Source organism: Anser brachyrhynchus, assembly GCF_964034855.1.
Source record: "Anser brachyrhynchus genome assembly, chromosome: 8".
Lineage (NCBI taxonomy): Eukaryota > Metazoa > Chordata > Aves > Anseriformes > Anatidae > Anser > Anser brachyrhynchus.
This window is the reverse complement of record NC_137702.1, coordinates 11,547,367-11,571,010: the sequence shown is the minus strand read 5'-3', so window position 1 is coordinate 11,571,010 and position 23,644 is coordinate 11,547,367. Positions and strand designations below refer to the sequence as shown.

The following is a 23,644-nucleotide window of genomic DNA, read 5'->3' as shown; positions in this document are numbered from 1 at the left end:
ACTAGCTGTACTTTTAAGTTGATGATTTCCCACTCTCCTCTTCCCTTGATTGCTTGTTGTATTTCTTTGTTGCATCTTGTCTATATTAGATCATAATTTCTTCAAGACAGGAACTATATGGTGGAGAATCCAGGATCATGGGGTGTGATCTTGGTTTAGGGCCTTCAGGCAGTATTAAAATACAAATAACTATGCTTGAAAGATTGTTAACATATGATCTAAGCTGTTACAGGGCAGCAGTTTACATTCTGTTCGAGTTTAGCAATATACAGTCAAGTTTAAACAAGTTGGAAGCTGACAGTCGTTAGTTTTAGTGCTTGCTCTATGCCTTATCTGCTTCTTGAGTCTTAACCAAGCTCTGTTATCAGAAAATGGAGCATAAACAGGTATGCTAATACATTTATTTGGGGATTTTAGTTGCAGGAAAACCAGATCATTGCAATGTTTCCAGTAGCAGTTTTGCACTGTAATACAGTTCTTCGCAGCGTGATTTCATATGCAGAATATACAGTAGTGCACGTTCAGATGCTATAAAAGCACTAGCTCTTTATTTGGGTGAAAAAAATAAACCCACATAAATTTCTTCATAGGGGTAAGTATTTAAAAATTGGGCCACAACATTCCATTTTATGCACACGTTAAAATGTAGTATTCAGTTGCACTATTGCATTCTGTTTCTCAGATGATCAGATAATGTAATTTTTAATAACTTGTCAACTACCAGTAAGATGTAGCTGTGTGCAATTTGAATAGGCTCCATGAAAGTCTGCAAAGTGGAAAAATGTACAATAAAATATCTGTGCAACATATGACGCATTATTTAACATCATAAAGTGTTGCAATGCTGAAAATTTACAGCATCCTATTAACATGGCTTATAGACAGCTAAGTTATCGTTGTAGTGAATGTACCTTACATGAGAGCCCCTTCGTTGAGCTGCAGCAGTTTGAGCTTCCTCGCTTTGGTCTGTGGTGGATGCCAGGCTGAGCACGCTGCTGAGCACCTGAGGAATCATGGCACACCAAGCTTCTTGCACTTTAATTCATTTCTGTGTCCTCTGATGTCGCAGTGATTACAAGTACAATGAAAAAAACCTGAACAGAATTGAACAACCTCTGCTGGTGCAGCCAGTTGCCCTTAGTCAAAAGTCCATTTTCTGTTGGTTGAAAGGTTGTCTTATCAGGAATTAAATTTTCCAGCTGCGGAAACCATCTGACTAGAAATTGAAGAGAAATGGAGGGTTAGGGTTAATCGAACTGTTTAAAAATAATAAAAAACAGGCATAAAAGCACACTGTGGGCTTTCCTATGGAAGGAGGTGGGTCATCACCTGATTTGCACTGAAAGTGTTTGGTACGCTGAACATTACCTAAGAAATTACTGTTTGACAAATTTTTATGCTGCGTAGGATTGTGTGAAATCATAAACAGGAGACCGATTAAGGGATATCTAAAGCTGGTTTTTTATGTGAAATTTAATTTAAAGTTCTGTAAAATGGACAACGCTACTAAAACGCAATTTTTTCGTGCAACACTAAATGTGTCTTTATGGTGAGCCTAATTGGTTTGGAGATAAGTGGCTGACTTTTAGTGTTGGTGAGAAGGTAGGATTGTTACCCAGCAAAGCTGCCGGAGCATCAGTGAGCATAAAAACCCTGGGGCATAACCCTGGGGAGGGACGGGGTGTTTTGGGGTGAGAGTTTCAGGACAGAGGCCCCCTTGGCCTGCTGAGCAGCACCCCACTGTGGTAGGGCACCTGAGCCCTGTGATGCCAGCAAGCGTTAACCCTGCTTTTTGTCCCTCTTTTGGTGGATTACTGGCCAGCAGAGTGTAAATGTGGTGGGAGAAATAAGTGCAAAATGAAAGAAATGGGACTGGCCAGGGAGCAAGTGACGGGTTGGACCAGATCCCAGGAGGATAAAGAGGGTTGGTGAAATGTGCAGGGGTCTTCTGAGGGACAAAGGCATCTGCCTCGGTTGGCTTTGTTGCATGGTGCCTCCCACACTGGTGGTTCACGTTTGGGTAAAAATAAGGTGCTTTGGGGGTATGGCTTTGTTTGGATCTATGGGAGCTGCTGCCATTGAACATGACCAGTGTCTTGGCCTCACTGGATTTTCTTGCTGTGGTTGGAAAGCTGACCTGTGGTGGTGGTGTTTGATTGTTGTTGGTGGCTGTTTTCTAGCATGATTGGAAACTTTTAAAATCGGGGGGCTTTTAGGGATGTGGTTTGGTTGTTTTTAAGATAAGCTTCCTACCTAGGGTTAATTTAGGGAGCCTGTGCTACAGAAGAGCACCAGTTACTTTCTGGCCTTCATGTGCACAACCTCTGGGGGTGAGGTGCGCCTGGGACTGACTGACATCGTTGACAGTCTGTGTTTTCTGTCTGTGCTAGTGGGATTTTAAAATTTATTTATTTTTTAATACCCCCATTCATCTCCTGAAAGACTGGGAAGAGGTGAAAGCAAGTTAGGTGATAATCAGCAGCCATGAAACAAGTCAATAAATGGGTGATCTCTGAGCAAGGGTTGTACTTGAGGACAGACTGCTCCAAAATGAAGAATGGAGGAGGAGGGGTGGTTAGGCACAGATTGCTGATGTTTTGGGAGAGATCATCATCTTCCCAGTGTCCTGGCAGGAGCCTGTCCTGCCCCAATCCCAAAATACTAAGGAGGGGGAAATTACCTCCCCCTTGGAAACTCCTCCAGTGATTAGCGATGTTTCTCTGACACCTTTTAGACTTCTATCCCAGGTGTAAATTTCCAAGTGCCTGTAGAAACTATTCGCTTTTATTTAAGGATGGAGTTACATATTAAAAGATAACTTGATGGAATGTCACACCGTATTTATATATAATATATATAATTTTCTAAATGTGATTCACATGGGGTCTGAATACAGCTGTAAAATTAACCAGGTAGATAGCTGAATAGGTTAGCATGAATTTATGTATTGTCACAATTAAAATGAATCAAATGTTGGGAAACTAGGTTGTTAAAGCTTGATTTTTGTTTCAAAACCCCGAGCAATCCTGGCTATTATTGGAAAAGCAAGAAGTAATAGGGCCCTGAGAGATCTTCAGTGTGAACACCAGCAGCGTGTTTCCGGGTGAAATCCTCCCAGAATGTGAGCTGTGTCTTGGTGCTACTCTGTTATTGCCCCTTTGTTGGCTATCAGAAAAAATTACAGGCAGTGTTCATGAGTAGTTTGAAGTGATCTGACAAAATCTATGGAGAGAGATCGTAGGGTTGAGAGTATTACTTTGGCCTTGCATTGTGCCTAGGTTGGGCTCTTTCATTGATAAATTCCCTTTTTAATAAGTAGTTCACTTCTGGAAATTATTTTTCCCAATTTGTGCAATTGGTAGTCCAAAAATTAGGTGAAACTAATATAAAATAGTACTGAAGCTTAATATCCAGAAAGTCTCTTTGTTAGCAGAGAAGAAATAGAGTTAAAGTAAGTGTGACTTTAAGTGTCTAAAGGGGGAAAAATTACATGAGTTTCAGCAGCAATGCTATGATAGACCGTATTTGGTACGAGGGACCTGGTGTGTTATCTTCTTGCTCAATATTGATTACTGGTGGTGGATGTTTGGAGCCTCTTACAGTAATGTGAAATTTTTGAAAATTGGTATTGTCACTTATTGTCATTCTGTTGCACCTGTTGAGCAAGGAGCCCTGTCCGCCTGTGCTGGACTTTCGGCGTAATCCAGGAGTTTTGCTTGTGGAGTGTATGCACCATGTAGTTCTCTGCTTTATGTAAAGTAACGCGAGGTCACTGAGGATGATGAAAGCTGAACAGGAGACAAAAAGTATTCTACAACTTCCCGTAGTGCAGTGATTATTAACTTATATGTTACTCAATTCAGGCTTCCCTTGTATGAGAGTTTGAGTTTCAAGCTTGTTTAAAGTTTGAAAAAGAAGTGATTTTTAGTTTACTACAGTCTCTGCTGAAGTAGACTACTTTCAGGTTATTTCCCAAAAGTACAGGGCAGTTTGTATGTTGTGAAATTGTTTATTTGCTACCATTGTTACTAGACGTTGCCTGTGTTCAATAACTAGATCTATGTACATGAACAGAAATAGGTTCCCTAAAATACCGCATTGCAATTTATTTTGAACTTGTATTGGTCTTTTAGATAAAATAGTGAGTTTGGTGAAAAACTTCTTGTCAGTGAGGTTATTCAAAAAAAAAATCTATTAAATACTGCTGTACTGTAGATCATGGTCTTTTTTGTATCTAGTGTATTATTATTATTATGAAATAACATTCTGAAGCAAATAGCACATATTTGGGGTGTTTTCTGCATTTGTCTATATTGTGTCTGTACGTTGTTAGAATGGTGGGCTGAAAGACCAGAAGTCTTGTTTTCTTCCCTCCATGTACAATTCCTGTGTGTTTATGCAGGATTTTAAAAAACACGCTCCAAGACGCATGCAAAGTGCTGTTAAGTCTGCTGCCCTAATGCAGTCTAAGGAGTTTACTTCAAAAGCAGCCTTTTGTTACAAAAGAAATTGGTTGCGGTGAAAAGGCATAAATATTGAGGAGATATTTTTCTGGATAGGTACCGGGAGGAAGCCTTTCTACCTTCTGCTGTTTTGAACTACACTGTTCTGATAGTAGGAGTAAATAACAGTAAGCAAATGTGAATGCAGAATGTAGAATTACCCTCTTGCAGACAAAAACAGAGATTAGCCCCATACGAGTAAGGTAGTGTGACCACAGCATTGAATGTAGTCTTACGAAAAGTGGAAGAAAAAAAAAGCTGATGAATAAAATGTAGGATTAATATGTGTATGCAGGCCAATTAGCAGAAGTTATTAATGAAAGGGAGTCGTGCTTTGCAAATGTGTTGGTGCCCATGAAGGTGGCTACCTGGCTGATAGTCTGGTTGGGTTTCCACGGGGTTGTGGTGTGGGAAGGGTCTTCGGCCAAAACATGTTAATGTTCATCTTCCATTGGATAAAAGCAGATGCCCTCTTTTGTTTTCTTTACTTGCTTGAAGAGAAACAAAGGTAGGAACATGCAGCTGGAGCTTTGGTCTTCCCTGGGGTGGGTGTTCTTATGTGCCCATCACGGCTGGGGAGCAGAGCGTGTGCCTGATGGGCCCACGGTGGGAGGTGCTGCCCTGGGCTTTGAATATTCACTCTGATCGGCGTGCTCTGTACACTCACAACCTAAATATTAAATTACTTGTTTTTTGCTGCTGTAGTTGAATGCTTCCCTTCACAATGCAGACAAATTGCTGTTGGCAGAGCTATTGTCTTTGGCTCGGTTACTCTGGGGATGTATCCTACAGATCTCTATTGTAGAGCATCGAGCAAAATTTTGAGTGGTCTTCTCTTTCAAACAATGCAAAAGCATTTCATTTTGTTTTGTTGTATTTAATTAATATAAATACACCCAGAGGCTTGAGCAATTCCCGTATGTTTAAATATACATTTATATAAAGATTAAACAATTGGAGGAAAAAAAAACATGGTGGTGCACAAACTTATAATACAAAATGTATAAAGTTAATAGGATGCTAAAAAGTCAGGGGAAAAATTGCCTCAAATGTTTAAAAGTGTATCTTTAGATACATTGTCCATTAGATTCTGTGCCCTCAGGACAAAAATTGGCTTAAATATTTAAAAGCTTGTCTTTAGATCCATTGCCCTTTAGATCCTATGCCCTCCATCTTCATTACTTTATCTTCATATTTGTATTTTGAAATATTTAGCTAATTATATTTTAATGTTGTCTCACTGAAAATTGAGTTGTATTGTGCACACAGGTCCTATTTTTTCTGTATATGTGGCTGTATAACTTGCATAAGAGTTCTGCATGCCTTTTTGATGGAATATTACTATTTTTGTTTAACAGCTTTATTAGATTAGAGGGTGACGGTTGTTTTGTTAATGTTTTTTTAAGCTGTTCATAAAAGACATGGTTGCTGTTCTGCACGGCTTTTAATATTACAGGTTACACAAATTATCAAACAAAGGCAAAAAGAAAGGAAAAAGCCAAATCCATAAACTGTTTTCTGGGTGATTTGATTGCTTAATCTGTTTGCAAGCAAAAGCTTCCTACCCCCTGCTGCCGAGTCACATTTTCCACGCGTTTTGGCGAGCAGTGAGGGTGATGTTGGCCTCTTACCCTGCAAGCAATCTCAGGGCACAGTGGTTCTTCTTGTCAAAGGGTTTTATTTAGTTCTGTCGTAGAAAACAGTGAATTCAGTTTCCGTAGTCATCAGCTGCTCTGTGGAAGCAAGCGATGCTGGGGAGATGGCGGTCGGCAGGCTCTGGGGCCTGGTCCCGGTTCTCCTGCCATGGCCTCGCAGAGGCCTCTCAGCCAAACCTCTGCTGGGGTGAGGAGGACGGGCGTTTTGGAAACTCTGAGTGAAATACTGGAGGTCTTCTCAGCGTAAATACTGTCAGCAGAGATCAGAACATTTCACCCTTTGGTGTCAGGTAGCGGCACATGTTGAGATCTAAGCGGTGTATCTACATATTTCAACAAAATATGTTGCCTCTCCCGCCTTCACATTCACTTTCTACTTTCATTGGCAGACAGATTGCTTTTTATGTCCTTTCCGTGCACATTATGCCAGAAGGTTCCTTTGCAGAAAATAAATTTATAGTCGCTAGCTGATAAAGGTCTTCCTGCAGCGGTCTTGCAGAAACATTTTCAGAGCCATCCTTCCCACTGCCGTGTCATTGCTCCAACGTCTCTGAGCACGGGAGGTGACAGGCAGCCTACCTGCCGGATTTTCCCTCTGTTTCCGTGGTAATTTTCCAGACCAAGTCAAGGAGAAACCGAAATTTGTAAACGGAGAATTCTTGATTAACTTGTTCCAAACTGTGCTGCTGACTTGAGCGATGTGGTCTCATAAAAATGCTTTTTCAGGTAGGAGCTCTCAGGGTTATTTGATTACGGGAGGCCTTTGTGTGTGTGTGCTCGAATGTGTATGCGTGTGTGTGCTCGTACGTATTTACTTTTCAAAACTGACGTTCAACCAAAGAACAAATTACTTGTGTTCACAATGGGTTTGGTGTGGTTGGATGCCAACGAGAGCTTTACCTGTTCTGCAGTTAGCAGTACTGAAGCGATCGCATGTTTTGATAACATTTCTTTTAGGTTTTGCAGAACCATAATCGGTTTTATGTATGTAAGCTGTTCAACTTATTTAACAGTCTCTCAAATCTGCCATTTTACATGCTTCATTCTTTATGAATAGAGGTAGGCAAATGAAAAGTAGCCTAGCAATCAGAAATTGTTCTTCACAAAAGGTTAGTAGGGAAAGTAGAGATGTGAAAGTACTTTTAAATAGCAGGTGTAGTCTTTGTCATGATTTTTTTAAAAAAAAAAAGGCAACATTTTTGTCTCATGTTCTATTAAATTAAAAAAAATCTTTGGAAATAATGAAAATTAAAACTGCTGTTGTCTCCTCTGTTGCAGCATTCTGAACAATACGAGCTGAGTTGTTGTATTTTCTTTGAATTCCACCTGTTTTGCAGAAACAGAACATTATCTAATACTAAAGCAAGAGTTGCCTATGCAGTTATTGTGTTAATGTGGTTAGAAAAAAGGGCTTTAAGATTTTCTTGAAGCTTATCCAGTAGCAAGATGTATTGAGATGACTTGCATATCTTAATAGCAAATTTTTCATCTCGTTAATAAGGAGGAAATGTAAAGAATATTATCAAAATAGTCTGTCTGACATGCAGAAAATGTTAAACTTTATCACATTGCACCAAAAATAAACTAATTTATGGCCACACAAAAAAGATTATGCCTTGTGTTTGCCTGCTATAAATTTGATATATTCCTGTAGTAATTACAGCCGTTGATTCGGTAAAAGTTGAAAACATTTTTTTCCCAAAGCAGAACAAGACTTTGTGTTCCCATTGCTACTGCATTGCAACACTTTGAACTTGCTTAGCAGACATGACAAAAGGTTTTAATTAAAATACTAGCAAGATAAAAAGAAAAAATAAAATCATTTGTCTGCATTAGCTTTGTGCATTTCTCATAATTCTTTAATTCTTCTAATAAAGGAAGAGTACCATGACTGAGATAAGAGGTTGTCCTCCCTCCTCACTCCCCTCATCAGCAAAAGGTTGTGCCAGAGTTCCAGGATGTTTTGCTAATTCAGCAATGGGCTCTGGAGGACTGTGAGATGTTGCTTGTTGGTGCAGGGATGAGTAGGAGGTACTTGGGCGGCTTTGTTCACCAGCAGGAGCATGATCCGTGGGATGTTCTGGGGTACACGGAAATGCATCCAAGTACCCAAGCCTTTCCAGCTCCCAGGTGTAATTGTAAAATAACTCATTCTAGCTCAGTGCTTGAGTGTTTGTCTTAAACTGTACAAAATCACAAAAATGTGGTGGCATAAATGCAAGAATTTCTCCTGCTTACTAAAAACGTGGTTACTTGTTAAAAAGTCAGCTCTGCGTGGAAGATGTCACCAGCTGTGGGTTGAATCCAACATCTGATAGAAGCTGAACAGTTATTTACTGACAAATAAGCGAGCGTCTTCTCACCCCTTTGTTCTTCTTGGTAATGGAGCACTGGCAGGTTGTTTTAACAGTGAAATATTTTGACTCTGGCATGACAGTGTCTTCCTACAGTACCATGGTGGCAGTAACATGAGTGAAGGTTTTAATATGCTCACATGAAAATTCTCAGCTTTACCCCATCTGAACAGCCTGAAATTGAAGAACGCCAGTTACAAAATAGAGTAGCTAAAGGACTTTCAGGAATTTTTCTGCCAAATCCACGGTGAATTGTGGATTAAGAGCTCCCTAAACTCTTGGCTAAAAATAGAGATCATTGTCAGAGTTCAGCAAGTCTTTCAACTACTTTTTCTTTTCTGTTTTTTCTACTTTCTAATAAATATCTAATTCTCTGAAACATGATTTAAATAATGATGTAAATCAAGCAGAAACTTTGATGTAAATCAGTCACTTTGATCTTGCTTTGTTACATTTCTCAAAGGAGAGGTTAATTATTAGTAGTTTGGTAATTATTAGATTGCCTTGATTTCCCGCTAAGTACAGCTTTTACAGCAAGGTAACACCTTTTGTCAACAAATCTCCATTATAAGCATATGTTATAATTGTCTAAATATGCCAAATAAGCATTCAAATACTTCATGCTCATATTTTTGGTAGTCAAATGTTCACTTAATGTGCATTGAGTGCTGAATATATAGTTGCATTGATGTCAAATTCTTACCATTAAAAATTTGAATTCAGTTAAAATATATGAAGCGATATTAAATTGTTAACTTCATTTTTCTTAAGTGTACTGGATACCTACATAAAAGCAAACTTGCTGCGTTTTGCTTTTAGAATTGGTAAGGTAGTGCTTTCAAGGTTTAAAATTAACTCTGTTAATACTGAAAAATGTTTTTGGCCCTTGAAGTTTTTGTAAATAGTAGATCTCTTCCTCTTGTTCTTTGTTTACTCCTAGACTGGAAAATGAAAGCAAATCTTCATGCTATGTTGTTTCTTAATTGATTTCTTATTTTGAGCAAATCAAATCATTGAATTGAAGTAACTGAATAACTGAAATTATGAAAAAAGCTATTTCTACATTAGCCAAAAGGTCAATCAGTATTTAGAGCTGGTTTAGTGCATTACTTTTGGATGGCTAGGTGGGTGATTTGACTTTCTTGAAGGCACTGGAAACAAACATAGTTGTTTTTTTTGTAGCATTTATTAAGTTTAAATGCTTTTAATATGCATAACACTAAAATGAATCTACGTTTATAAATAAATGTTTTAGTACTTTAGAAACAAACTTAATTTTATTAGGAAAGTACTTTATGATATGATATTTAAATATATGTTAAAAGTAAACATTTATTCCACTTCTCAAGGAAAAACCCTCAACAATGTGGAAAGACACATTCATGCATATGAGTTTTTCATTCCGCGTCCCTTGTGCAAAAGCACATTCAAAGACTACAAGAAATTTCAATTTCTTATAATTGTGATTACAAGAAAAATTCTGAGTATCCAAAGTTGGTCGCTGTGGTTACTGTACTATTTGGTATTGCTGATGTACTTCTAAATACGTAATGGTAATAGAGCCTTTATAATTAAAGTGGTTATATTTTGTATATTTTATATTTTTATAATGTGTTGGTTATATTTTGTCACGTTCTATTTTCTGTGAGTTTGAGAAGGCAAATATTTCAGTGCCTGATGTTACAAAGGTGGATTTGCAGAGCAAAATGGATATGTGATGCGTTTATTTTACTATTATCAATATATTCATTTTTTGGGTGCTTTATTCACATATATAAAATTGAAATAGAGGCAGTTCTGAGGCAGGATACATTTTGGCTTATTTTCCTGAGCAAAACATGGAGTATTTGTATTGTAAATAACTTTGGAGAGTGCTCTTTATTGTAACAGTTTCTGTTATAGCAAATCACTCATTGTGGGTTATAACTCATGATAATTCTGATACGGGAGTGGGGAAGGCTGTTTTTGCCTAAAAATATGCTTGTCTAGATTTTGTAAGTATATCCATCTCTGTTTAATATGCATCTACAATAGATGCTCCGTATTAATGGATGTGCGATATAATACTCACGTTCATTTGTTTTCACTTTAAACACTTGAATGTTTTATTTTTAAACAGCAGCTTACCTTTAGTCAGTTGGCAAAGTTTGGATATTCCTCTGAAAGATTGTTGTTATTCCAGCTCTCGTCTGTGATGGTAGCATTGCTGCTGCTGAAAGGAAAGCCTTGTGGGTTCACACAGTTTGTTTTACTTTTTTTTTTCCCCTACCTTTTTAAAAGAAAAAATTAGGTTTGTAGAGATGTTAACAAAGCTTGATCATATTTAGAATGAGGGTTTGCTGATGGTAATTGTTTATCAGTTTGGATGTTGCTGCTAATTCTCCAATGTTAATGCATTCTTACGGTTCTTTGGGCTTTGTGTCAAAAACCTTGTAGAGAGACAGATAAACATCAGCTCCTCAGTGTAATGGAGGACACGTTTCAGGCAACGCTAATGTGAACCTAATCTAATAGTTCCTCTGAAATTTTCTTTCATGCTGTTTATTGCTTTTCTTGGATTTATGCTGTAGCAAGATTATAACACTAGCTACTTGAGGATTATCCTGTTGTGGTAGAGTGTGATATGAAAATTGCAATGGGTTGAAAAGGGAAAAAAAAAAACCACCCACAAACAAAACAAAACCTGTCCATTCCATATTGTAGCGTTATTTTTTTTTTTAATATTTGTTTCTCATAACGTAAAAGCCTTTTTTCCATTCGTCAGAATTTGTTGTCCTATGGAGTGAGCCATTGGGCAACCAAAGAAGGCTGGCAGCCAGTAACCTTCAAAGAGCAATCCTAGTCCAGACTTCTCCAGTTATTCAGTGGCACTCTTGCAGGTTCCAGTGTAATTGTTTGGATGTTTTGTTACCCCATAGTCACTTACCTATATTTTGTTACCTCATAGTCACACCAGAACACCTCTAGGACTACTCCCGTAGTCCTAGAGGTGTTCTGGTTTTCTGGTGTTGGCTATGTACTGGTGTGGCCTTCCGTTGTTCGAGAGAACATTAGTTCTCTAGACTCCCTTAGTGTCAGCTTTGTACAGGAGTCTACTTGATGTTCAGTTAAAATCCTGCAAAAGAGGAGTTTGGGAACCTTTGAGCAGGGCTCGGAGAGTGCTTCTTTCTGATTCATCCTGAATAAGCGTGCTCTGTTCCTTTATGTTTTTCCAAGCTAGCTGAGTATCAGCACAGATTTTTCTCAGACAACACTGTTACTATGTGCTTACAAAATGTGGAGAGCTCAGATTTTGAGGTTGTGTGTAGAATAAAATATTCCTTTTGGTTTGTGCTTGGCAGACTCAAAGGTTGAGGTAGCTGTTTGAGGTATGGATGCTTTGGATGAGACTTGAGGCACATTGCTCAAGCACCCTATCCCCAACACTAGATATTGTAAGTACAAGTACAGGCACAGTAGGCTGATGTGTAATAATTTGTTTATTCTTACAAAGAATTACTCTAATTCGTAATAATTAGATACTCTTAATTCCTAAGACATATATGTCTTTATCCCTTTTGATTACTCATGAGCTAGTGGTATTTTGTATGTCTGTCATCCTTGTCTCCTCGTTATTCAAACCTCAGTTAAGCTCTTGGAGGCTCCATTTGCATTATGTGTTTGTTTAAAAGCTCAGTACTCACGGAGGGGGGAGCAGAGGTGCTACATGGCAACCTGTATTAGAAGGATGGGTCCTAATTTGTCTCCTGATTATTTTAGCACTCTGATGAGGATGGTAAGAAGATGAGTCTGTGTATCGAAAATACTATAGTGTGTATGTATAGTGTATAGAAAACACTATAGGAATTACCTTGTTATAGTAAAAATGTAGCAAGTAAAACACAGGCAGGGAGCACATGGGCATCAGGAGTAAAAGTCATGGTCAAACCTTCAATTTCCCAACGCAAAATAAAATGCTGAATATCCCAACTGAGTGGAAGAACCAAAGTGAAAGAACCAAAAAAAGCAGGCATCTTCAGTTGGTGAACTGGTAGAAGTTTTTACATCCTTCTGACCTTCTAGACATTTGGGGCACGATTTTTTTCCATTGCCAAGGGATCCTCAAAGATGGTAAAAACATATAAGGAATGTTCCTAGATTTCATACAGTTAGGAGTCATAAAGATGTTATTTCTCCTTTGAAGCTTCATAACTTATTCATCAAAATTAGTCATGTTTAGCTTCATAGATAAGAGAGATTGTTCAGGATTGGGGCATCATAGGAGATGTTTTATGGTGAGTGATATCTGTGCTTTGTGACCCGAACTTGTTTGACTTGCTGCTGAGAACCTATAGTAATATTTTTCTATAAAAGACTACCAAGAAACCTAATATCAGCTCCTTTCTCTTTTTTATATATATATATACACACACACACATATAATACATATATATATATTATATATAATACATATATATATATATGCATATATATATATTTTTTTTTTCAGCTACAAAACTTTAGGCAAATACATGTGTTCATTCCAGTAGTCCTGTTTTGGCCAAGGAAATCTTGCGTGTTGGTGATCTTTTAGTTGGTGCTGAGTGCTCATCTGTCTTCAATCTCAAAGGCGTCTGCAACTAGAAGGGTCACCAGCACAAGATGCAGATACTTAGTGTACCTCCCTCGTTCTACTGGGCCTTACTTACCGTAAGCCAAGCAGGAAATACCTAACTCCTCCAGCTCTGGAAATGCTCATATGACTCAGCGTGGTAAAGGGCCTTGTCCAGTGATGCCAAAAGAAAGGACATGTTGCTTCTGCCCCGGTGGCGTACATTTTCTAACTTCCCTTAACATGTGCTGATGCTGCATTATGGAGCTTGGAAACTCCAAAGTCCACGTAGTGTGTTAGTTGGCATTCTTGCTGCAGTAGGCAGGAGCAGAGTTTCTTCTCAGCCGCATGCCTGGGATTTTTTGAGTGCAGACCTTTTAAGCACTTTTGAAGCACATGGGATTCCTCTCTACAATCATGCCTTGGTTCTCCACGGCCTAACTAGCCCTTCATTTGTATCATGCATTTTGTTGTCTTTTGTGTTTTGTAGACATTGAAGACTGAAGTGATTGCTGAGCTGAGAGGTCCCTTGTGACCCAGAATTGCATTTTCCATAGAGATAAACTGGCACTTGAAATCATAAAAGATGGATTTTTTTTTGAATTGTTCTGTCCTTCTGCCCAGCTCCTTTTTTTTTTTTTTTTTAACACTTTGGAGAAGCTAGGATATTCTTTAGATACCCACAAAGTTATTGAATAAATTAATATACAGTTTGGAAAACAAACTCACTTTGTACTTCAGTATCAAAGCAAAAAAAGAAAAAAAGCCTTAAAATTAACGCTGTCTGCGTAGCTAAGACTAGGGTAGCTTGGTGCAAATCAAATGTTTCCTCATCTTCTTAAATAAATTTTTTCACTGATTTGCAGAATATCAACTTGGTTCTCCATTTATTATACAATATAAAATTTTTGCAAGCCAGATACTCACCAAAGGTAACATTAGACACTGAGCAAATAATTGTTTTCTGTCACACTGCATTAGTAACTGGGAAGAAAGCGTTTCCTAATTTGTATTTGTGCAGAACTAAATATAGCTCTAGCACAGCTTAACTTCAGCTTTAGCCATTCATGTCCCTGAGAAATTCAGCACCATGTTTGTCATTTACTGAGGAAATGATTTTAGACATTCTTATGTGCTTCTTGCACTCCCATTTGTGAATTTTATAGTCTTGGGAACTTGACTATGAGGCTAACCACATTCACAGAACATCCTGATAATCCTGGGTTATTGCTGTCTGCAGGGACTATTGCAGAGCATTTTTTCCTCGTAGGAGTCATACGATAGCAAGCCTTGGTCTCAACTCCCTCATTCAGCATTTAACAAGGAGCAGGTAGTATATAGATTTAATTTTCCAGCAAAAACTGCTCTCATTCTTCCAACTTAAATGTGTTATTTATCACCTGTGCTACTCTGTAGCTGATCTCGTGTCATGCCATCAGCTCTACTGATCATAAATAACCTGTTAAGAAGTATTCAGATTGGACGGTACTGGAGAAAATCACGCTGTTATCCTGTAAGGAAAATCTGATGATGTAGGTGGGTGTGTAGAATAGATTGTGTCTTCCGCAGGGAAGCGTACTAGCTGATCTCTGTGCCTTGGGTTTGTAGAGAGACCAAGATGGTACTTAGTCATTTACCTGTGTCACTCCTTCAGCCATAAGTGTGCTGCCAGCTCATGCATGTCGTCATCGCTCTGCCCAGCTTCTCATGTTATGGGTGATGGGTGTAATTAGGAGGAGGAGGGAACAGGCCTGCTGTTGCTGGTGGGAAGGAGGAATCCTGTGTACCTGGTACTAGGTGTCTGCCTACACCTGTATCTCTTACCTTCAAAGAGATCAGTTCCTCAAAGGATGCAGAAATCTAAAGAAAATTGCCTAGGTTTATAACAGCTTTCCTCTTGGCAGACTGAGATTTATTTATACTGCTGTTTGCCACACCGTAGGATGTGACAGGCAATTCCTTGTGTCTGCACTCTGTCTAAAACGTGAGTGATCGCTGGGAATACGAGCGATTGCATTAGAAACTTTCCTCCCTCCAGTGGGGAGAGTTTGAGCTTGAACTCTCCCCTTGTTGAGGTCTTTTGAAGTTTGGGTCTTCAAAACTGTTCTCCACTCCCACCAGTGCAGTCATCATCCTTGCCTTCTGAGACGGGCTGGACCAGGCTCCCTTCAGAGGCCATTAAAGCTGTTTGTTTCATCCTCCGGAGAGGTCAGTGGAGAACGACACAAGCAAGTAATTATTCCCCGACTCTCCTCCAGCAGCTGAGCGAGCTGTGGAAGTTGTGTGACTTGAAACATCATTAAATCTCTGGGCAGCGTGGAGTGGCTGCAAGCCTCAGCAGCGAGGAATCCTTGTGCACGCAGCGGAGGGGAGGGCTGAGGAACAGGTGGTATTTAGGAGCTAATTAATATTTGTGAATAACAACGTGCTATTGGTAAGAAAACAAATCACTCTGCGTCTGAGTATTTATGGTGATGACTTTCAAAGCTGCTTGGATCGCGCAGTCTTCTTCCAGCTGTTGCATCTCCTCTCGTGCCACAACGCTTCATGCCGGGGTGAAAGCCTTCTGTGCTGCACATGGCCGGGCTGAGCAGAGCGCGCGAGTTGAGAAGAATATTCTCAACAGTTCAATATTAGTGGGCCGTGAGGTCCCACATGTTTTTAAGCATTCTTTGCTGGTAGAGCAAGGCATGCAATTTGTTTAGCCTGAGATTTCATCCCATTAAGAGCCAAGCCATGCACAGAGATAATGCTATGTTTGAAGAGAAAGCAGGTGTTAAAGGTTGTTCTCCCTCTTAATGTTGTGTGCGAGTGTTTTACAGTAGATCAAACTTGCCTAATGTAATCTTCATAATGCTTTCATTTAAAATGCTCCCTGTGGTTTGTATTTGTGGAACCGAAAGAGCAGACTCGACTTTGTAGCTTGGTGGGGCGGGGTGTTCGATTGAACATATGTTCGCACTGCCATTTGGGAAAGATAATAGGTTTTTAACCTCTGTCAGTGTTAGACTGAGGTATTTATGGAGCTCTATTAAAGCTGTGCCTAGGCAGCTAACCTTGCCATACAGGTTTTTTGCTGTTTGCCATTTTCTTTTGATAAGTTGTGGATTTTCTTGGCCTCTGACTGCGCCACTTGCTGTGTCAACCAGCACGGGAGCTTACGAAGGAGCAAGGAATTCCTTGCTGTTGTCAGCGCTGCGTAAAACGCTTGTGGCTACTGCTATTGTGTGTTCAGTAAACATGGTCATGTAGATTAAAAAAGCAGCTTTTCAGAGTTTCAGAAAATGTTGCGTGTTCCCTTCTGGGCTTGATGCACAGAAGCAGGGAAGCTGGCAGACTGGCAGCAGTGCTCACGCTTTCAGCTGCTGTGGTTCCTGGGTCCGGCTGCAGGTGCGGGGCATGCGCATCGGCTGCAGGGCACGGCCGGTGGATGCTGGATGCACACGGGGAGGCTGCAGCCTGGCTGCTGCTGCTGCTGCAGGCCCCCAGTTTAACATGGGAGCGGGAAGCGGTGTGTGTTTTGGGAGATGAGTTTGTTTTAACGGGGGAAGGTGTAATTTAGCGTGCTAAAATCCTACTGGTATGCCATCTCTTCCATCACTTCAGGCTTCTAACAATGTAAATTAGTATGGTGGAGGCTGCAGTGTGTTCACAGAGGAGTTTATCTCCAATGAACTGCCATTACCACTTTCGTCACTGCTGATTAAATTTTTCTGTTAATGTTTAATCCTAAATAGCAAACGCCTAATGTTTATATGCCCTCTCTGGATAAGCAGAACATCCATTTTATAAAGTTGCCTATGACATCCAAAACTGAATCCGTGTATGATTTTAAATATATGTGAGTCAGACAAACAGATGCAAAGAAATTTAGCACTTAAGTAATTACTTGAACATGAGCACACCCTGTTGTGGGAGGGTTTTCCGGGGATCTTAAAGTGCACATTAAGTGGTGTGTGACAGAGTATTTTCTGACCTTATCTTTGCTCTCTATCTTAATACTTCCAGTGTAAAAGAGGCTTTTGGTGGCGTGTTTCCTCTGCCTTTCTTAGCAGTAGTGCCACTGGGGTGTAGCTGAGAATAGCTGACTTGAACTGCCCCATAGACATAAATGCAGAACCTACTTCAGCGTTTGGAAAAAGGAGTCGAGTGAAATAAGTTCACGTGTACCCTATGGACGATTGCGATTACATTTGTTAGAACTGTAGAAAACTCCACAAGGTTTCCAAAGAGTAAGTACAATAGAAATGCATAAAAAATGGTATCATAGTTAGCAGCAGAGACTGATACTTGTAAGGGAGGAAATTAATATAAATTGTTGGCTTACAGAAATTTCAAGCATTTTTACGCATTTAATAAAGGGTTGCCATTTAAGTAGCTTAAGCATCCTTCTGTGTAGATAACGTGTCCTGGGATTTAACAAACCACTTACTGCTGGATGGATTCCACTCAGATGTGATTGCCATTCTTGCAACAAAGACTAGCTGATGAAGAGAGTGAAAAGAGCCAGTACTGAAATGGTCATCGTGTTAGTATGAGGAAAGGGGGAGAACAGGTTTGTATCATCTTTCTTCTGTAAATGTAGTATGTTAGAGTCTTGGTCATGGGCAAGATGTGTTACATAAAACAGAATCAAAATATATTTTCTACCCACAAAACTGCCTAGCCCAAGTTGTCGCAACTTGGAGGAGGTGTTAGCTGGATATAGACCATCTGGGCAGAGACAGGAGCTGGCAGGACAAACCCTGATGTGTTGGAGGAACCACACAGCAGCAGTCCCGCTAGAGCCAGGTTTTTGGTGAGCATGACTGGAAAGAAGAGCATCCAGGTAGATGTGTGAGTGCTTGAAAGAGAGAGGGCTTCCCTCAAATCCCAGGGAGCCTGGCAGAAGGTACCAGGATGCTTTTCTAAAACTCAGACCTGAGGGGTGGAGACTGAGCTGTCCCATGTTGCCAAGGTAGGAGTGGGTGACCTGATGCTGAATGAGAGATGCTCAGGTGTGAAAATTGGGACCATGTATGAGTGAGAGGCGGTGTGGGACACCTTAAGACATTGTGTAGATGAGAGAGCTTGCTGGGACAGAAGAAAGAGGGACGTGGTCAAAGTTATGAAAAACATATTGAGGAGCATTGTGAATAGATACTGGCAGGGTAAGACCTCAGGGTTTAAAACAGGAACACGTTCTGAATGACTGCAGCGAATGCTGCAAATGTGTGCCAGAAGTAAATATAGTAGAGTAAGCACTGCTACAGAGTCATTGAAGTCAATGCTGCATAACATAAAATTGCATAATATATTTATTTGTGAAGGTTGTTTTAAATGGATCCGAGTCCTTGGAAAGGTGACTGCGTTCTGGCTCCCTAGTCTGAGGTTTCCGATGTGTCCATGTCCGACCAGGCGGCAGGCTGCCAGCAGAGGCCTGAGCTCGCCCTTCCCTTGTGCTGGCTCCCCGCTTGCCTGACCTGCTCACAGGCTGCATGCGCCCCCAGAGAGCAAAAAAGGAAGAGGTTTTTGTTGTCCTTGCCCGCTCAGGTTGTGAGGGGGATCAGGAAGGGTCTCTGTGCAGTGTGTGAGTGGGAGGGTAGATGTGGGTGTACAAAAATGCGTGGGGCAGCGAGCTGGCAGGTCATCTCAGCCCCGCGTCAGGCCTTGGTGCCGGTGATCCTCCTGGCCGGCACCAGCCGTGTGGTGACACCACAGCCGCCACAGGCCTGGACTTCAGGGTACTGTCATGCTCTGAAATCAGACTACTGAAAATGCTTACAAAATCAGTACTTTGTAATTGATAAAGATTAAATAACACATTTTACACATTTGCATAGTTTTGAATCGCTTATCCTTCTGAGGACTGTAGTCATTTGGCTCATTTTAAAGAACGCTTAACAACCAAGCCAAGCTGGAGCCGTCACTTACAGAGCCAAGCTGGCACTGAAGAGAAAGGTGTGCTTTTGGGGAGACCACGTGTGTTCCTTGCAGCCTCCCTTGCACGGTGAGCTGGGCTCAGAGCATGGCGCTGAGGCAGGTGGGAGCCATGGCTGGTGCTGAGGGGAGTCGGGAGGTCTTTGGCAAAGAGCTTAGGAGCCAGAGCAGTGGAAGTAAGCCGTGTCTCCGTGCTGATAGCATGCAGGGTCATGACCGCAGGAGGACTGCTGGGGAGAGACTTTTCTCTAAGCTGGGTAGTGAAGGGGGTTACCAACTGGAAATGCTGGAGAAACACGCTTTTACTTGGCACAGTCACAAGGTGACAGCCAGCCAAAATCATGATGCCATGTGTAAGACAGTGAGGTGGGCTAAACAAAGCAAGTGGATAACCTTAAGGTCGGAAGGGCTATCTGAGAGAAAACTGAAAGAACTTGCTTGGTCTGGGCAGTAAAACGAGTCCTGACAGGGAGGTGGCATAATTCAGTTTTATCGGCAGGGAAATAAAATTCAGGGATAGAGAAAAGCTGTTTAAGCTACAGGATCAATGTTGGCCTGAAAACAAATGGGTAAAAACTATTCAAGAATAAACGTTAGGCTCAAAATTAGCAGTTTTTCTGCCTGCGGGAGGAATTACGTCCCGGAGTGTGTATCAGACAGGGGAGGGGGGAGGACCTCCGTCTGTATGCTGGGGCTCAGTCGCGTTGATCGCGGTTCTTCAAGGTGGCCCTGGTCACAGAGCACTGAGCTAATGATTTGTGACGGAAACCCCTGTCCCTGTGTCCCTCTGAATCCACGTGTGGTGATGGGTCACCGTGATGGCGCCGTGTCGGGGTAGGAACAGGGCAATTGTCCCATGCTGTCACGGGTTTAAAACTCTCTGGGTGGGAATACGTGCTGAAACTAACTGCTTTTTCCCCAGGACGGAGAACTGTGTCATTAAGTGAAGCTTTAACCTTTACTGTTTAGTCTGTGAATTTCTCTGCTCTTACAATCATTTATGACACTTACTTTTATGTTTGTTTTTTTCCTAGGTATTTTTATGGCCTCTGTCCCAGTAGCGTCTCAGCGTCTCACAGGCATTTATGGATTTATTCTGAGAACGTTCCTGTGAGGTAGGGAAACGTTATTACCTGCGTTTTACAGACTGGGAGCTGAGGCACAGCGAGATAAAGGTTGCAGGAGGAGTCTGTAGCACAGCCAGCAGTCAAACTCTGATTGCTAGCAACTTGTTTATTGTCCTAATCACAAACCCAGCTACCTGTCTTTGGCTTTTTTCCTTTTCCTTTTTTCATTTTCCTTTTTTTTTTTTTTCTGTAGAAACAATCTGCAAGGGGCTTGGAGGACCTGTGGAAAATATGGTTAGGGCTCCTGGTGTCCTTTTTTAACTTTGTTACTTACGAGTTGACATGCCTTTCTAAAAATATCAGCAGATCTGTTTATGTTAAATGATTAACATGTTTAGACTTTCAACAGATAAGCTGTCATGCTTTTTTTTTTTAGTCAGTAACTCCTTTATCCTACCTGTCCAGGCTTGTTGAATTCTTACCCTGCCTAAGCTAATGCCATCCCAATCACCTAAAGCAATGCCAAGAATTTCATCATCCATGCAAAGATCGGATTCATGTCAAGACAGGTGTAAAGTTTCTCAAGCACATTTATGTATAATTACTGTTCAACTTTATTTTTCAAAGGTCTTTCCAAGCCAGTTAAAATGTTCACCTTTGAGCTCCCAGATTCTCCCAGAAATTGGATTTCAGTGCCTGATTAGTGATGCTGATCCCTTTCAAAAGTATTGCAGAGTTCCTGACACGTGTGCGCGCACTGAATTGTAATGTACATCATAAAATCAAATATCATGAATAACAGCTTGAAAAATACCCTTTTTTTGCTTCAAATAAGTAACTTTTAAGATAGGTCTTCCTTGAGCCCTTCTTTCACCTCAAGTTGGTATTTAAAGTGTGACTTTTACTGCCTAAGGAATTTTCTTAGTGCTACAGGAACACTACAAATTATGAAGACACCAGCAGGCTCTCACAATTAAATATTTTTATTGTCTATTAAAATAAGCAACATTATTAAAATGATAACATTGCAAAGAAATATTTAATGCCATCTTCTAATTTTGCACTCTTTATTATACACACACTGAATTATATTTATGCTCTGTATTAATGTATATTACATGTCTTTGTGTCCCCAAGACTGAAACCCTAATGACTCATGAACTGTCTCAAAGTGTACTAAATAAGATTAAAGAGCTGGCCAGTGACCTTAACAGTCAATTAGGCTATGCATTACTCAGCCCAGTATTTGTGGAGTGCAGAAGGGAAGCAAAAACTCATTAGCTGAGATGCTGATACTTGAAACAAACAAGATTTCTTTAAAACCAGGAACAAGTCTTGCTGTTTACATGAAGATTGGAGCACTTTACAGTAGATGCATGTTTATGTGTATGTGTGTCTGGAAGTACTCCAGTGTGGTCCTGCGAGGGTGAAGAAAGCCCGCTGGAAGAGTGGAAGGGAAGAGCTTTTGGGTTGGAAGAGATTCTGCTGGGCACAGGTGGCATTGGTCAGGCACTGGTGGGTGCTGTAGGAGATGGTGCTCAGGTGGTGGGATGTGCCACCTGAGTTGTTTCAGAAATCTGTTTCATGGAAACAACAGAGCAGAACTTGGCATGGCACGCTGAATGTGTTTCCTCAGAGCTGAGCCCAGTTTTTTTGGATGGGAGAGCGAGCAGAAAGGCTGTGCATGTGCATGCCCACTGCAGAGCAGTGTGTGAAGACCACGTCCCCATCTCACGCAGGTCAGGAGAAGGGGAAGTGGACAAAGAGCAGCAATGATGTTACATGGGAGCTGAGCTAGCAGCTGTGGTCATGCCAGCCAAACAGTGGTCCTCAAAGGTTGCTCAGTTTCCTAGCCTTTCTTTTCCAGTATGTTCAGTTTTCAGCTGACCCTGAGAAGGTCTTCCATCATTCTTAATGTAAACTCAGGTTTTAGGAAATAAAAGATGACAGACTTGGCCCATACAAAGTGTGGCTGAAAGTACATTTTGAGTGGCATGCAATAACATCTTTTAAAGTAAATCATTTTTTTCAACATAAATCGGGCAGAATCTCACTGATCTAGGTCACAGTTTTATCTGTAGGGGTTCTTTTCGAATAATTTCCTTAATGAAGTCCATCTCATTTGGGGGGAACGGGGGAACCTGGAAAAAAGTGTATTTTTGCTGTTCAGATGAATGGTAGAAGAAAGAAAAGGAAGCCTTTTCAATCATGTCAGGCTGAATCTAAAGCATCAAGGAATGATTTTGTAGGAGAACCCCTGAAGATAAACTGTAGCCTAGATTAGCAGAATTCAGATTAGGTTTTCGGGAGTTTGGAGACTGCAGTACATCCTGAAGCAGTCTTGACATTCATTTAAACTAAAATTGTTGTATGGTTGCTCTTTCAAGAACATACAGAAATATGTTAAGTTTCCATTTAGGTGTTAGAGTTACAAAATTTTTTAATTTCAATCTGCTTGAAAAGATGAGAAACAACAACAAAAAAACAACCACCCACAACTTAGTATTTTCCACTTGAACTAGCTATTGCTAGGAAAATATTATCTTTGTGATTATGGTTTGGGGAATTTTTTTTACATGCAACATTACCATTGAAAGTTGGACATTGGGATTGCAGTTAAAACTGGGGCTTCTGCATGATTAGCGTTCTTCATTCTGACGTAAAAGTGTAAAGCAATTGTCATCAGGTAACCTTGTCCTCTTAGAATTGTTCAATTCTTTCTCTTTTTGAACTTATTTGCAATTTGGAATATGTGATGCTATGTTCTAATTTAAAGGCTTTTCTGTAATATGGGTTATGTATTTCTACAAAACGCTGGCACAAAATTCATGTGATTCAAAGTGATTTGGTTGTGTGTTATGCCACATTGGCAGGAGCTCAGTAGTGCTTAATGCAAAACAAGGAGGTGCCGTTACTTCTCGCTGCAGTGTATTTGCTGGCTGTACGTTAAATGACAGCCTCCAAAGGGCACCGGCTGAATCCATTGGCACGGGTCAGCATCCTTTATACAGGACTGCGTGTGTATAGTTTTTTGGACTTAGAGTCTTTACAAGGTCCTTTTATCTTACAAATGAGTGGAGTGCTTTAATAGATTGGTGCCCAAAGGGCATGCCTGTTGGCGATTTACCTGCCTTCACGCTGTGTCTTGGAGAATGCACGTGGAGACGGAAGGGTGCGGCTTAAAGCTACAAATTTGGATGAGTAAAACTCGTTTCTGCTTTGAAGTTGTATGCTTTAGCTGTTCTACATGGGTATATGTTTTCAGAAATGTATTTATGAAAAACAGCGTCAACAGGTGCTGGAGATGTTACAAGATTTAGCCATATTTGCAAAATTGAACATGAGCATTAGCCCTCTGGTCTTTTTCATTTCCTTTTCTATTATATAATCAGCATATTGGTAGGTGGCTTTTGTTGTGTCACTTCACCTACTTAATTAATTTAGCTATCTGAGGGTTATGTAATAAAGGTAGAATCATCATAACTGCCAACGTTAACTTTGTCATCCCCTGTAGTCAGCACTTGCTAGCGCTCTGGCGCAATGGGTTTGAATAGCT

At 40.5% G+C, this 23,644-nt stretch overlaps 1 protein-coding gene across 8 annotated transcripts in view; it reads left to right on the top strand.

The window, feature by feature from the left end:
• PTPRF (protein tyrosine phosphatase receptor type F) overlaps positions 1 to 23,644 on the top strand; it is a 371,326-nt gene that overhangs the window by 72,417 nt on the left and 275,265 nt on the right. For 6 of the 8 annotated variants that reach the window (XM_080603448.1, XM_080603454.1, XM_080603452.1 and 3 more), the window contains one exon: positions 20,056 to 20,136. The exons of the other annotated variants lie outside the window; for them this stretch is intronic. The gene's annotated coding sequence lies outside the window, so the exon portion shown is untranslated. The remainder of the gene's footprint in view (positions 1 to 20,055; positions 20,137 to 23,644) is intronic. 8 annotated transcript variants of the gene reach the window in all.